The 15,559-nt window shown below is 42.5% G+C and overlaps 1 protein-coding gene across 3 annotated transcripts in view; it reads right to left on the reverse strand.

Moving 5' to 3' along the window:
• LOC124720053 (histone acetyltransferase KAT2A) overlaps positions 1-15,559 on the reverse strand; it is a 343,302-nt gene that overhangs the window by 264,120 nt on the left and 63,623 nt on the right. For 2 of the 3 annotated variants that reach the window (XM_047245315.1, XM_047245314.1), the window contains one exon: positions 10,259-10,395. The exons of the other annotated variant lie outside the window; for it this stretch is intronic. The gene's annotated coding sequence lies outside the window, so the exon portion shown is untranslated. The remainder of the gene's footprint in view (positions 1-10,258; positions 10,396-15,559) is intronic. 3 annotated transcript variants of the gene reach the window in all.

Below are 15,559 nucleotides of genomic sequence, written 5' to 3' on the forward strand. Positions count from 1 at the left end.
TAAGTTAGCATCAACATTTTTCACTACTCAATGGACCACAGTGACACCCTCATCAGAGAGAACATTTTAGATTTCTGCCTTTGTCAGACGATCAAGCAGCAAAGTGTAAATAACACCACACAAAGAATTCAGCGTACGATGCACCTCAACACGAACAGGACAGCTGTGAAGGAGTGAACTGTAAGCAGTTGTCGGGCTTGAAAATCACAATTTTGGTCTCCAAAAGCAAAGTCCCAGTATAAGTGACAGTAGGATTTCACAGGACCTGCAATTGCATCGACACCTTCTTGAATAATAAACACATTAACTCTGACAATGGACTGCTCATCTTCGGTACATGACGCCACGAAGAACCGAGGTGTAGCTGGGAGAAGCATTGAATCTTTAAGCTCATACCATTTATTTTAGTAGACACAGACTGAGATGAAGATTAAAGTTTTAAACATGACTGTTTAATTCAGTGACTGTTTACAAATTACAGTTAAGGCAATTACAGCATTTGCTCACAAAATTTAAGTCTTTTGACCAGGTTTCAACACTTCTATGAGTGCCTTCATCAGGAATTAAATATTCAAATTGGCAGGTCATGTATAAGATAAACATCAAGAGAAAAAAGCTTTAGTCACAAAAATTTAAAAAAAAGAAAACTGTGGTTTTTTAGGTATGAGCAGCCCACAGTGACTCGCCTTCCATGTATTCTTTTCAAATTTTTGTGAATAAAGCCTTTCTTGCTTGATATTTATCTTATGTGTGACATGCCAATTTGAATATTTAATTTCTGATGAAGGCACTCAGAGAAGTTTTGAAACTTGGTCAAAAGACTTAAATTTTGTGACAGAGGGCTGTCATTGGTTTAACTTTAATTTGAGATAAAGACGATTACCTCATTGCGAAAAAATCCTCCACAATCACCAACGTCTCCGATGTTGCACCCACTGCGACTGGAGGGCCCCCTCAGATGGGGGCTCACTCGCCTTAGATGATTGTTCACACCTCAAGTCATATCTCCCAAACTCCACGCAGGGGGACCAATTGGCAACTGGGAAGGCAAAAGCTCAGGCGATCACCCTTCCCTGGGCCTGGCCTGTACCAGGGGTACGTGCGAATCCCACCTGTCGACCCACGGCTGGGAATTGCGCTTTACCCAGTCGCCTGTTATATGTCAAACATGTGGGTCAGCCTTCAGAAGCACACAGGGAGGAAGAAGAAAGAGAGACCTCAAACACTGAAGTGGAGGACGGAGAGGAAGTAAATAATTGAGGATGAAAGAAAAATCAGACTAGGGACTGTCCATTGCTGGGCTACGAAATTTCAGAATGCATTCCTGAAAATACGCAAGACGTGCTCACCGAGGAAGAGGAAAATGAATGAGGAGGATAGACATGCAGCACAGAAAGTGAAGAGGTTCTGTAAACGCTGGAGCCATGTGGAAGCAAAGCACAAACTCACCAAAGAGCGGTGAGCCCCCTGGACAGGGAGTGGGGGATTCTACTGTTGTCCAGAGCATTTCCAGACGTGTCTTCAGCCCAGAATCTCTTTGGCTGGAGTAGAATCATCTTCAATGATGAGGCCACCTTTGAAATGAGCCCTGAAGACTGGCAAAGACGTGTCTGAGGATACCCTGGACAGCAGTGGGGTACCAACCTGTCACTCACCCAACAGCCAACAGTGATGGTCTGCAGTGCCATTTCATTTCATTTCCATACATGCCGACTTTCAAAAGTGAAACATCAGGAGAATTTTAGCGCTGTACTATTGTGAATTACAACACATCCCTGACAAAGTTGCAATAATTCAGTACCTGTACCTGGCACACCCATATTGCTTCACAATTTCAGAATCGGGAAACATTTTGCGAAGCAAAGGCCCAGCGTGGTCGCCACAGTTTGTAGTCAAGTTACGCTCTACAATAAATGAGGTAAATAAAGCCTCGGCATTCGTCACAGAATCTACATTTTGGGGTTTACACGAGAAGTTACTGGTTCCGTTCTACACACTGGACAGTCTCCTCGTGTTTTTTAGTTTGCACATGTTTAAGAATGCCACATTTCCCGCCACGAGCCACTGAAAAGTCACATCTACATACACTACAAATAGTGTAAGTTTGTCCCTTCCTCGATTCACTTAAACATGGAAACTCTTCCTTATATACGTTTCTGAACACTGCATCGTATTTCTTCGCCATCCTGCAAAAAAAAAAAAAAAAATCAACACCTCCACGATATGCAGCCAACAACTACTACAGAATACACAAATCACGCAGCAGCACCGAGAACACAATGGTCCTACGTTCTAGACACTGGTCATGTAGCAATGATGCCAACCCTGGTGCTCCGTTTCCCCCTATATTGCCCTTCAAATTCCCCTAAATAATTTGTCACGTCGGGTAAGCGAGCGGGGGGTTGGGGCGGTAAAAGGGAGTCAACAATTAAATTGTCGAGTGGAGGGGTGGGGAGGGGAGGGGAGGGGAGGGCAGTAACCCTAAATATTTTTTCCCCCCTGAAACATTTATCCCTCTAATTTCCCCCAGGCAACTTAATTCCTCCTAAATTTAGGAGGAAATCCCCCAACTTGGCAACACTTCCGTGTAGAAAGAACAACGCTAATCATTTGGAATGACTATCGACTACTCCTTGTCCACAATAACTTTACGATTGCACTGATGCTACCAGAAGTGGAGGAAACTGAAACTAGTTGAAAGATATTCATTTGCCTCCGAATGATGCCAACAATAAGTTCCTTACTTCCTTGTAGATACAAAGCGCGAGCTACGCCTAATGCCGCTCCCGACAGCCACCGCACGGATCTTCCAAGTTAACATAGACAAGTAGCAGCCATACAGTGTCATCCACCAATATATCAAAGGGGCAGGATTTTCAAATAGTAAGGAAAGTATTGAAACTGCTCTGAAAATCGGGAGATCGGTCTTCACGGTCGGGAGATCGGGAGGAAGGAGGAAAAATCGGGAGTCTCCTGCTTAAATCAGGAGAGTTGGCATGTCTGCATTTCATAGGGGGACCCTTTGATTGTCATCCATGGAAGCCTTAAACCACAGCGGTACTTTGACAATATTCTATGCCCTGTTTTGTTGCCCTTCACGGCAAGCCATCCTGGGCTTACATTTCAACAAGATACTGCTGCCCACACACAGCAAGAGTTTCTATTGCTTATCTTTGTGCTTGGCAAATCCTACCTTCCCCAGCAAGGTCGCCCGATCTCTCTCCAATTGAGAACATTTGGAACATTATCGTAAGGGCCTACCAACCAGCTCGGAATTTTGATGATGTAATATACCAGCTGGACAGAATTTGGCACAATATCCCTCAGGAGAGCAACCAACAAGTCTATCGATCAATGCCAAGCCAAACAACTGCTTGCATAAGGGTCAGAGGTGAACCAACACATTACTGACTTCCTCGATTTGTGAAGCTCTTTCCCTCAAATAAATCATTCAATTGATGTTAAATTGGAATCACTCGTTTGTCTGTGCACAAAGATCACATCTACCAATTTCCATCCCATTCAGATAATTCCTTCATGGTGCATAATTTTTTTGTCTTAGAGAGCATTTTCAGTGCAATAAATGTGTAAAGTAAGTGGGAGAAAGAAATCAAGAAGGTACAGGTCCACCAATGAGGAGAATAAGACAATGGCGCATCTGTCGTATGCCAGCAAAGTATTTCTTCACAATAAAGGATGACAGCCAAAACAGTTGCAGGAAAATGATTTATTAAAATTCTTGACCAAGGTTTCGTTATGTATAAATATACCTTCATCAGAAGTAAAAAATCCTGAACAGGAAGACACTTTCATTAGCAAAACCTTAGCATCGGAAATGAGAAACACTAAAGCTTAAGTAACAGTGAAATTACCAGAGTAATACAGGCACAAAATCTGTTAGTTACTTACTAAAATTACATCATTCAATGAAGATTAATAAAACAATTGCGCCAAAGGTGTCATCAATAATTAAGACATCATCTCTATTTGTACAACATGATTACGGGCACAGGGTCAATGCGAACAGATTAGCACCAGTACTTTGCCTATGAACTATCGAGACGAGAGAGTGAAAGCACTAGGGCAGGTGGTTTCGCCGAGAGAGGGCACTTGTGGTATGTGCCAGACACTCGCGCATATCCATGGATACCTACATAAGCGCATCAAAATTATTAAAATTTGTGCTAATTCGAACCTTCTGTCTTAATAAATAAAACATATCAGACCATTTAAAAACATTTATGTAAAATAGAAAATATGGAACCAATTTATCTGTGTCCTAATGTCAAACAGATGAAGCTTGCGCTATGGAACACATCTAATGAGAGAGGGCCCTAGTGTAATGCGCGAGAATCTCACGTAACATATGTGGTGAAATACATACTAGCGAAAACAACCAAAATGTTACAGTAAAACGAAACCATCTATCGTTGTGAATGAAAACATACTAGTCAATTAAGCACACATACACATCGGAAATCACAAACGAACAGAAAACATCAAAAATACGTAAAATCCCAACAAGACAGGAAAAGCGCATTTCACCGGCATCAACAAGCGAGAAAACTAACTTCTAGTCAGCCAGACTACATTACATTAAGGCAAGGAGGTGTTTGAAACTGTCTAAAAAATTTTTGTTTCTAAGCTGCACCTGTTCATTAAGAACAAAACCATCTTTTAGAGATAGATGCTTGAAAATCTCTAACTCTTCAAGCAAGTCCAGTTTGTAACCCTTATTCGCTTCATGAAGCAACTCTACGTCATCCAGTTATGTGATGTATGCTGTAAGAGCCATAGATGTTCGGCAAACGTGGAATTATGTAAGTTATCCCCATTTTTACCTAGCATGTGTACTTTATACCTTACTTTAATGGGTCTACCTGTCTGTCCAATGTAGTAGTTTGGGTAGTCGTTACAAGTAATTTTGTCTATACCGGATTTACAGCATACGCTACGTAAATTGGATGACGTAGAATTGCTTCATGAAGCGAATAAGGGTTACAAACTGGACTTGCTCGAAGAATTAGAGATTTTCAAGCATCTGTCTCTAAAAGATTGTTTTGTTCTTAATGAACAGGTGCAGCTTAGAAACAAAAAGTAACAAAGTAACTAACAGATTTTGTGCCTGTATTACTCTGGTAATTTCACTGTTACTTAAGCTTTAGTGATTCTCATTTCCAATACTAAGGTTTTGCTAATGAAAGTGTCTTCCTGTTCAGGATTTTTTACTTCTGATGAAGGTATATTTATATATACCGAAACCTTGGTCAAGAATTTTAATAAATCTTTTTCCTGCAACTGTTTTGGCTGTCATCCTTTATCGTGAAGAATTTCAACAGTTGCTGTTTCAGCCATGTTTACAATCCAGCAAAGTATCTAACAAAACTTGCAAATTCCTGTCTTACTGTAACAGTAAATGATTTTCTATCCACCTCCAAGAACGTGTACACTATTAGACGTGGTAACAGATGTTTTGGGGCTCTGTAAAGTGGGCGTCTACCACACACCATCCAAATGCATTCAGCCATATATCAGGCAGACTGTGCAGACAATTGAGGAAAGGTGCTGGGAGCACAGGGGACAAACTGAATTTATGCAAGTAACCAAATACGTGGTTCCAGAACATTGCATGGCTACAGGGACTCAATGAAACATGAAGAAACGTACCCTATGTGACACCTGGCTGAAAATGACTTGTACAAGTTCATAGCGCCATCCATCGGTAATGCTGAAATTCAATTTAGTGTTGGTCCACCCTTAGCCTTGATGACAACTTCCACTCTCGCAGCTGTGTGGCTGAGCACCTGAAGGATAATTTGGAAAATATTTTGAGTAGATTTCCCCACCATGTTATAGTTCTGGGTGGAGATTTTAATTTGCCAGATACAGACTGGGAGACTCAAACATTCGTAACGGGTGGCAGGGACAAAGAATCCAGTGAAATTTTTTTTAAGTGCTTTATCTGAAAACTACCTTGAGCAGTTAAACAGAGAACCGACTCGTGGAGATAACATATTAGACCTTCTGGTGACAAACAGACCCAAACTCTTTGAAACAGTTAATGCAGAACAGGGAATCAGCGATCATAAAGCAGTTACTTCATTGATGATTTCAGCCGTAAATAGAAATATTAAAAAAGATAGGGAGATTTTTTCCGTTTAGCAAAAGTGACAAAAAGCAGATTACAGAGTACCTGATGGCTCAACACAAAAGTTTTGTCTCAAGTACAGATAGTGTTGAGGATCAGTGGACAAAGTTCAAAACCATCTTACAATATGCGTTAGATGAGTATGTGCCAAGCAAGATCGTAAGAGATGGAAAAGAGCCACCGTGGTACAACAACCGAGTTATAAAACTTCTGCGGAAGCAAAGGGAATTTCACAGCAAACATAAACATAGCCAAAGCCTTGCAGACAAACAAAAATTACGCGAAGCAAAATGTAGTGTGAGAAGGGCTATGCAAAAGGCGTTCAATGAATTCGAAAGTAAAGTTCTATGTATTGACTTGGCAGAAAATCCTAAGAAATTTTGGTCTTATGTCAAAGTGGTAGGTAGATCAAAATAAAATATCCAGACACACTGTGACCAAAATGGTACTGAAACAGAGGATGACAGACTAAAGGCCGAAATACTAAATGTCTTTTTCCAAAGCTGTTTCACAGAGGAAGACTGCACTGTAGTTCCTTCTCTAGACTGTCACACAGATGACAAAATGGTAGACAGAGGGATAGAGAAACAATTGAAATCGCTCAAATGAGGAAAGGCTGCTGGACCTGATGGGATACCAGTTCGATTTTACAAGGAACTTGCCCCCCTTCTTGCAGCGGTGTACTGTAGGTCTCTAGAAGAGCGTAGCATTCCAAAGGATTGGAAAAGGGCACAGGTCATCCCCGTTTTCAAGAAGGGACGGCGAACAGATGTGCAGAACTATAGACCTATATCTCTAACGTCGATCATTTGTAGAACTTTGGAACACGTATTATGTTCGAGTATAATGACTTTTCTGGAGACTAGACATCTACTCTGTAGGAATCAGCATGGGTTTCGAAAAAGACGGTTGTGTGAAACTCAGATCGCGCTATTCGTCCACGAAACTCAGAGGGCCATAGACACGGGTTCACACGTAGATGCCGTGTTTCTCGACTTCCGCAAGGCGTTCGATACAATTCCCCACAGTCGTTTAATGAATGAAGTAAGAGCATATGGAATGTCAGGCCAATTGCGTGATTGGATTGAAGAGTTCCTAGGTAACAGAACGCAGCATGTCATTCTCAATGGAGAGAAGTCTTCCGAAGTAAGAGTGATTTCAGGTGTGCCACAGGGGAGTGTCATGGGACCGTTGCTGTTCACAATATACATAAATGACCTTGTGGATGACGTCGGAAGATCACTGAGGCTTTTTGTAGATGATGCTGTGGTGTATCGAGAAGTTATGTTGTTGTGGTCTTCAGTCCAGAGACTGGTTTGATGCAGCTCTCCATGCTACTCTATCCTGTGCAAGCTGCTTCATCTCCCAGTACCTACTGCAACCTACATCATTCTGAATCTGCTTAGTGTATTCATCTCTTGGTCTCCCTCTACGATTTGTACCCTCCACGCTGCCCTCCAATACTAAATTGGTGATCCCCTGATGCCTCAGAACGTGTCCTACCAACCGATCCCTTCTTCTGGTCAAGTTGTGCCACAAACTTCTCTTCTCCCCAATCCTATTCAATACTTCCTCATTAGTTATGTGATCTACCCATCTAATCTTCAGCATTCTTCTGTAGCACCACATTTCAAAAGCTTCTATTCTCTTCTTGTCCAAACTATTTATTGTCCATGTTTCACTTCCATACATGGCTACACTCCATACAAATACTTTCAGAAATGACTTCCTGACACTTAAATCAATACTCGATGTTAACAAATTTCTCTTCTTCAGAAAGTTATAACAATGGAAAATTGTACTGAAATGCAGGAGGATCTGCAGTGAATTGACGCATGGTGCAGGGAATGGCAATTGAATCTCAATGTAGACAAGTGTAATGTGCTGCGAATACATAGAAAGATAGATCCCTTATCACTTAGCTACAAAATAGCAGGTCAGAAACAGGAAACAGTTAATTCCATAAATTATCTGCGAGTACGCATTAGGAGTGATTAAAATGGAATGATCATATAAAGTTGATTGTCGGTAAAGCAGATGCCAGACTGAGATTCATTGGAAGAATCCTAAGGAAATGCAATCCATAAACAAAGGAAGTATGTTACAGTACGCTTGTTTGCCCACTGCTCAAATACTGCTCAGCGGTGTGGGATCCGTACCAGATAGGGTTGACAGAAGAGATAGAGAAGATCCAACAGAGAGCAGCGCGCTTCGTTACAAGATCATTTAGTAATCGCCAAAGCATTACGGAGATGATAGAGAAACTCCAGTGGAAGACTCTGCAGGAGAGACGCTCAGTAGCTCGGTACGGGCTTTTGTTGAAGTTTCGAGAACATACCTTCACCCAGGAGCCAAGCAGTATATTGCTCCCTCCTACGTATATCTCGCGAAGTGACCGTGAGGATAAAATCAGAGAGATTAGAGCCCACACAGAAGCATACCGACAATCCTTTCCACGAACAATACGAGACTGGAATAGAAGGGAGAACCGATAGATGTACTCAAGGTACCCTCCGCCACACACCGTCAGGTGGCTTGCGGAGTATGGAGGTAGATGTAGATGTAGACATACGTTCAATCAAGTGCTGGAGGCTTTCTACAAGAATGGCAGCGCATTCTTCACAGAGTGCTGCACTGAGGAGAGATATCGATGTTGCTCGGTGAAGCCTGGCACAGTTCCAAAATATCCCAAAGGTGCTCTATAGGATTCAGATCAGGACTCTGTGCAGACCTGTCCATTACAGGGATGTTATTGTCATGAAACCACTCCGCCACAGGTCCTGCATTCTGAACAGGTGCTCGATCGTATTAAAAAGGTGCAATTGCCATCTCCAAATTGCTCTTCAACAGTGGGAAGCAAGAAAGTGCTTACAACATCAATGTAGGCCTGTGCTGAGATAGTGCCAAGCAAAAGAATAAGTGGTGCAAGTGCCCTCCACGAAAAACACGACCACACCATGGCTCCACCACCTCCAAATTTTACCATCGGCATTACACACGCTGGCAGATGACGTTCACCGGGCATTCGCCATACCCACACACTGCCATCAGATCACCACATTGTGTACCATGATTCAGCACTCCACAATATTTTTCACTGTTCAATCGTCCAATGTTTACACTCCTTACACCAAGCAAGGCATCATTTGGCATTTACCGGCATGATGTATGGCTTATGAGCAGCCACTTGACCATGAAATCCACGTTTTCTCACCTCCCACCTAACTGTCACAGTACTCGCAGAGGACCCTGATGCAGTTTGGAATTCCTGTGAGATAGTCTGAATAGATGTCTGCCTATTATACATTACGACCCGCTTCAACTGTCAGTGGTCTCTGTCAGCCAACAGACGAGGTCGGCCTGTACTCTTTTGTGCTGTACGTGTCCCTTCACATTTCCACTTCACTCTCACATCAGAAACAGTGGACCTAGGGATGTTTAGAAGTGTGGAAATCTTGCATACAGATGTATGACAGAAGTGACACCTGACCACGTTCGAAGTGCACGAGTTCCACAGAGCGCCCCATTCTGCTCTCTCACGATGTCTAATGACTACTGAGGTCGCTGATATGGAGTACCTGGCAGTAGGTGACAGCGCAATGCACCTAACATGAAAAATGTATGTTTTTGGGGTGTCTGGATACTTTTGATCATATAGTGTAAGTGTTGAGACAGTCCGCATTGCTTTGAGACTTTGTACTAAAGGAAGCAAACAAAATATGAGTGTCCTACGGCCTGATCGACAGGGACGGTAGCTTCCTCTCAGTAAAGCATGGGATCCAGCACTCAGCCAACTGATGTCACAGTGTGGATGAGAGCAACTTCACAGCCTGACTTGGGCAGCAGCAGCATCGAGGGACCAGAGTTTGAGCACAGCATTCTAATGTCGGATGCAACCTGGTCGTGGGGAAGGAGTGTGGATTGGTAAGAGTGCAAAGGAGGTGTGACGCAGTGAAGATGCTCAGTCTATAGGTATCACCTGAAGACACACTAACGTAACCTGTCAAAATGCCATGCTACATGAATAGTAACACCTGGCTGAATACCCTTGAGCAATGCAAACAACTTCAACAGATGCTTACATGTTACACTACAAGCTAGTCCAGTTACCTGTTAAACGGAGAAGCGACTGCAGAAGCGCTGCTACAGAACAGACCGCAGTGTGGGATGAGTTAGCAGCTCATCCTCTCTGGAACGCAGCCGAAAATGAATGGAACTACTTTGCAGCCTCAGGTACACTCACTAACCTGCACAACAAAAACAAAGAAACAACTCAAGTACTAGTGTCTCTTTTTCATTCCATGCAGAATTCTTCTCACATCTGGCAATTCATGCTAATGCACAATTTGGTAACTTACATACTTTGTGGGCAGATATCACAGTAGTCAAAACTTCCTGGCAGATTAAAACTGTGTGCCCAACTGAGACTCGAACTCGGGACCTTTGCCTTTCGCGGGCAAGAGCTCTACCAACTGAGCTACCGAAGCACGACTCACGCCCGGTACTCACAGCTTTACTTCTGACAGGTAGGAGACGAGGTACTGGCAGAAGTAAAGCTGTGAGTACCGGGCGTGAGTCGTGCTTCGGTAGCTCAGTTGGTAGAGCTCTTGCCCGCGAAAGGCAAAGGTCCGGAGTTCGAGTCTCGGTCGGGCACACAGTTTTAATCTGCCAGGAAGTTTCATATCAGCGCGCACTCCGCTGCAGAGTGAAAATCTCATTCTGATCACAGTAGTCACTCAAACAAAGCAAATAAAGATGTACGTGCCATCTGTTTGCGAACTGTGTAAACTTGGTTCTGTGAGGTAATGTACACTCATGTTCAGGAAAAACAGAACCCCTAGAATGAACAATGGAAAACCCACGATGGAATGTAACAATATTATGAGAAGGAAAGTAGCTACTCACCACATAGTGGAAATGCTGAGTCACAGATAGGCACAACAAAAAGATTTTCACACTGCAATCATGTGAGAGGGTTGCGTTTGCAGGAGTGTGTGTGCGTGCGGGCATATGTGTGTCTGTTGCTGACAAAGGCCATTGGCTGAAAGCTTTTAGTGTGAAAATCTTTTTTCATGCCTATCTGCGACTCAACATCTCCGCTACATGGTGAGAACTTCTTCAATGACTATTCATACAGGGTGTTTCAAAAATGACCGGTATATTTGAAACGGCAATAAAAACTAAACGAGCAGCGATAGAAATACACCGTTTGTTGCAATATGCTTGGGACAACAGTACATTTTCAGGCGGACAAACTTTCAAAATTACAGTAGTTACAATTTTCAACAACAGATGGCGCTGCAAGTGATGTGAAAGATATAGAAGACAACGCAGTCTGTGGGTGCGCCATTCTGTACGTCGTCTTTCTGCTGTAAGCGTGTGCTGTCCACAATGTGCAAGTGTGCTGTAGACAACATGGTTTATTCCTTAGAACAGAGGATTCTTCTGGTGTTGGAATTCCACCGCCTAGAACACAGTATTGTTGCAACAAGACGAAGTTTTCAATGGAGGTTTAATGTAACCAAAGGACCGAAAAGCGATACAATAAAGGATCTGTTTGAAAAATTTCAACGGACTGGGAACGTGACCAGATGAACGTGCTGGAAAGGTAGGGCGACCGTGTACGGCAACCACAGAGGGCAACGCGCAGCTAGTGCAGCAGGTGATCCGACAGCGGCCTCGGGTTTCCGTTCGCCATGTTGCAGCTGCGGTCCAAATGACGCCAACGTCCACGTATCGTCTCGTGCGCCAGAGTTTACACCTCTATCCATACAAAATTCAAACGTGGCAACCCCTCAGCGCCGCTACCATTGCTGCACGAGAGACATTCGCTAACGATATAGTGCACAGGATTGATGACGGCGATATGCATGTGGGCAGCATTTGGTTTACTGACGAAGCTTATTTTTACCTGGACGGCTTTGTCAATAAACAGAACTGGCGCATATGGGGAACCGAAAAGCCCCATGTTGCAGTCCCATCGTCCCTGCATCCTCAAAAAGTACTGGTCTGGGCCGCCATTTCTTCCAAAGGAATCATTGGCCCATTTTTCAGATCCGAAACGATTACTGCATCACGCTATCTGGACATTCTTCGTGAATTTGTGGCGGTACAAACTGCCTTAGATGACACTGCGAACACCTCGTGGTTTATGCAAGATGGTGCCCGGCCACATCGCACAGCCGACGTCTTTAATTTCCTGAATGAATATTTCGACGATCGTGTGATTGCTTTGGGCTATCCGAAACATACAGGAGGCGGCGTGGATTGGCCTCCCTATTCGCCAGACATGTACCCCTGTGACTTCTTTCTGTGGGGACACTTGAAAGACCAGGTGTACCGCCAGAATCCAGAAACAATTGAACAGCTGAAGCAGTACATCTCATCTGCATGTGAAGTCATTCCGCCAGACACGTTGTCAAAGGTTTCGGGTAATTTCATTCAGAGACTACGCCATATTATTGCTACGCATGGTGGATATGTGGAAAATATCGTACTATAGAGTTTCCCAGACCGCAGCGCCATCTGTTGTTGAAAATTGTAACTACTGTAATTTGGAAAGTTTGTCTGCCTAAAAATGTACTGTTGTCCCAAGCATATTGCAACAAACGGTGTATTTCTATCGCTGCTCGTTTAGTTTTTATTGCCGTTTCAAATATACCGGTCATTTTTGAAACACCCTGTAGGATGTTCATATCCACAGGATATGTACAATCATATGTTCTACAGAAACGGTTAGTATTTGAAGTGAGTCCTCGGGTTCAAGGTCAACATCAATATCGCGATGCAACACCACCTGCCAGTAAAATGTGCCTGCAGTTCTAGTTGTCTCCATTAAGCTAAGCTAATGGATTAGTATGGCATGAGCAGTCGTGCAGCATGCCTCGCAGACATATGCGCGGACCATACCGTCAATCAGCGAGTTTGGAAGAGGGCGCATAATTGGCATGAGAGAATGTGATGCATCCATCCGGGAGTTATTAAATGCTTTGGGCACTGTGCACTAGGTGGCCCGCATCTTTGTGTAAAAAAATCTGTTGGTATTCTACGTATCATCCAATGGAAAGATGGTGATGTCAAAAACCAACAATAAGTAGCAACAATTTTAGATCCCTTCTAAAAGTGAGTGATGGCTACACCATACTTTGTGTCTTCTAAGTTGACAACACTGTAAAACTTCCAGCAGAATTCGCTGAAGTTGTCCGAGCTAGTCGCAATAACCTGATCAATTAGAATAGGGTTCCACTGATAGTCAATAAGAAGGTAATTAAAGGATACCACATTATTTTTGTACATCTACTATTACAGTCGTTTGTTCCTTCAACAGTGTATTTACTTTTCTTACAGTCGGCCCACTTTTGATACAGGCCATCTAGAATGAAGGTTCCTTTCCTGTCGACAGACTATTGTATAAAGTGTTGTAGTTTCACACTTTCTGCATATCTTTTGTGCTGCTTTTCTTTGCCAATTGCTGTGGGCTAATAGGATACAATAATAATATTTAACAACAGTATAAAATGTTAATAAGAGTGAAATACAATCCTATCAAGTGACTGCAGACAGGAAAACAAGAAGCAATGCAGAGTAAAGTTTGCTTACAATGTTAACAAGTTTAAAAAATGTGGGTTCTACGTACAACGTATATCACAATGTAGTTATTAATTATTGATGTTTCATATCATCTCTCAAGGAAATGTAATTGTTACAATTCATTTACTCATACTTCTGAATACAGTAAAGGTTTATTTGCACTAAAACACCAGAGGTGTGATTGACTTTATGAAATTATCCTTATAGTGGTGTAGGACTGGGTGCCAGGTTTCACACATTTCATTTCAGTCATCAAACCTGGTGGACCCCAATCATAAAAACATGACAAAAATAATTTCTCAAAAAAGATTGAAACAATCAAAAATAACATTAGTTCACCCTGGAGCTCTATGGTATGAATGCCTAAAGCTCTATGCTCGTAAAGCTAAAGACTGTATGTTCAGTACTTACAGGATCATATATTTTTTATCCTTATCAAAATGAACATGGGTTTTAGTTTTATTTGTTTAATTTGGATTTACATAAATTCTTACTTTGATTTTAATTTCTTAGCCTTGAAAGCCTCAATTCAATCACTATGTAACTTCATTAATTTGCACAAATTTAATAAAGTTAATTTTTATTTAAAAGTGTTATTGGAGTAAGGAAGTGTTTATATTTTCTCAGGATGCAAAACGAATTATGTTTTAAATGTTTGTTCACCATTCAAGAAAATATACATACTGTCTTGGGAACAAAGTAAAGTCTTGTTTTATTTTATATCCTAAACATTGGGGCCTAAAGCAAATGGAAGGCCTCTGCTTAGCATTTGCTGCAGATCCCGTTCTGGCTCAATCCAGCACTGCATATTTTCTGAGGTGGAGATTCGGCACTGGCATTAGCTGAAAATGGTCATGAGCAAACTGTCTAAAAACTTCACTAATGTGGGGCAGTGTACAAGAAAAAATGTTGACTATAGTTTGCCATGCAGATTTGCAAGAAATACTTCTTCAGCACCAAACATTAATTTTTGCATAAAGTGCACAACAAAGGTCGTATAATTGTTTTTTATAAGTTGTACACTATGGGATGAAAAGTATCCGGACATCCCCAAAAACATCGTTTTTCATATTAGGTGCATTGTGCTGCCACCTACTGCAGGTGCTCCATATCAGTGACCTCAGTTGTCATTAGACATCGTGAGAGAGCAGAATGGGGCACACCGCGGAACTCGCAGACTTCAAACGTGGTCAGGTGAGTGCGTGTCACTAGTGTGATATGTCTGTATGCAAGATTTCCGCACTCCTAAACATCCCTAGGTCCACTGTCCCTGATGTGATAGTGAAATGGATACGTGAAGGGACAGGTACAGCACAAAAGCGTACAGGCCGACCCCATCTGTTGACTGACAGAGACCGCCGACAGTTCAAGAGGGTCGTAATGTGTGACAGACAGACGTCTGTCCAGGCCGTCACAAAGGAATTCCAAACTGCCTCAGGATCCACTGCAAGTACTATAACAGTTAGGCAGGAGGTGAGAAAACTTGGATTTCATGGTTGAGCAGCTGCTCATAAGCCACACATCACATCGGTAAATGCCAAACGATGCCTCACTTGGTGTAAGGAGCATGAACATTGGACAACTGAACAATGGAAAAACATTGTGTGTGAACGTCATCTGCCAGCATGAGTAGTGCCAACAGTAAAATTCAGAGGGGGTGATGTTATGGTGTGGTCGCGTTTTTCATGGAAGGGGCTTGCACTCCTTGTTGTTTTGTGTGGCACTATCACAGCACAGGCCTACATTGATGTTTTAAGCACCTTTTTGTTCCCACTGTTGAAGAGCAATTCAGGTATGGCGAATGCATCTTTCAACACGACT

This window comes from Schistocerca piceifrons, chromosome 11 (assembly GCF_021461385.2).
Source record: "Schistocerca piceifrons isolate TAMUIC-IGC-003096 chromosome 11, iqSchPice1.1, whole genome shotgun sequence".
Taxonomy (NCBI): domain Eukaryota; kingdom Metazoa; phylum Arthropoda; class Insecta; order Orthoptera; family Acrididae; genus Schistocerca; species Schistocerca piceifrons.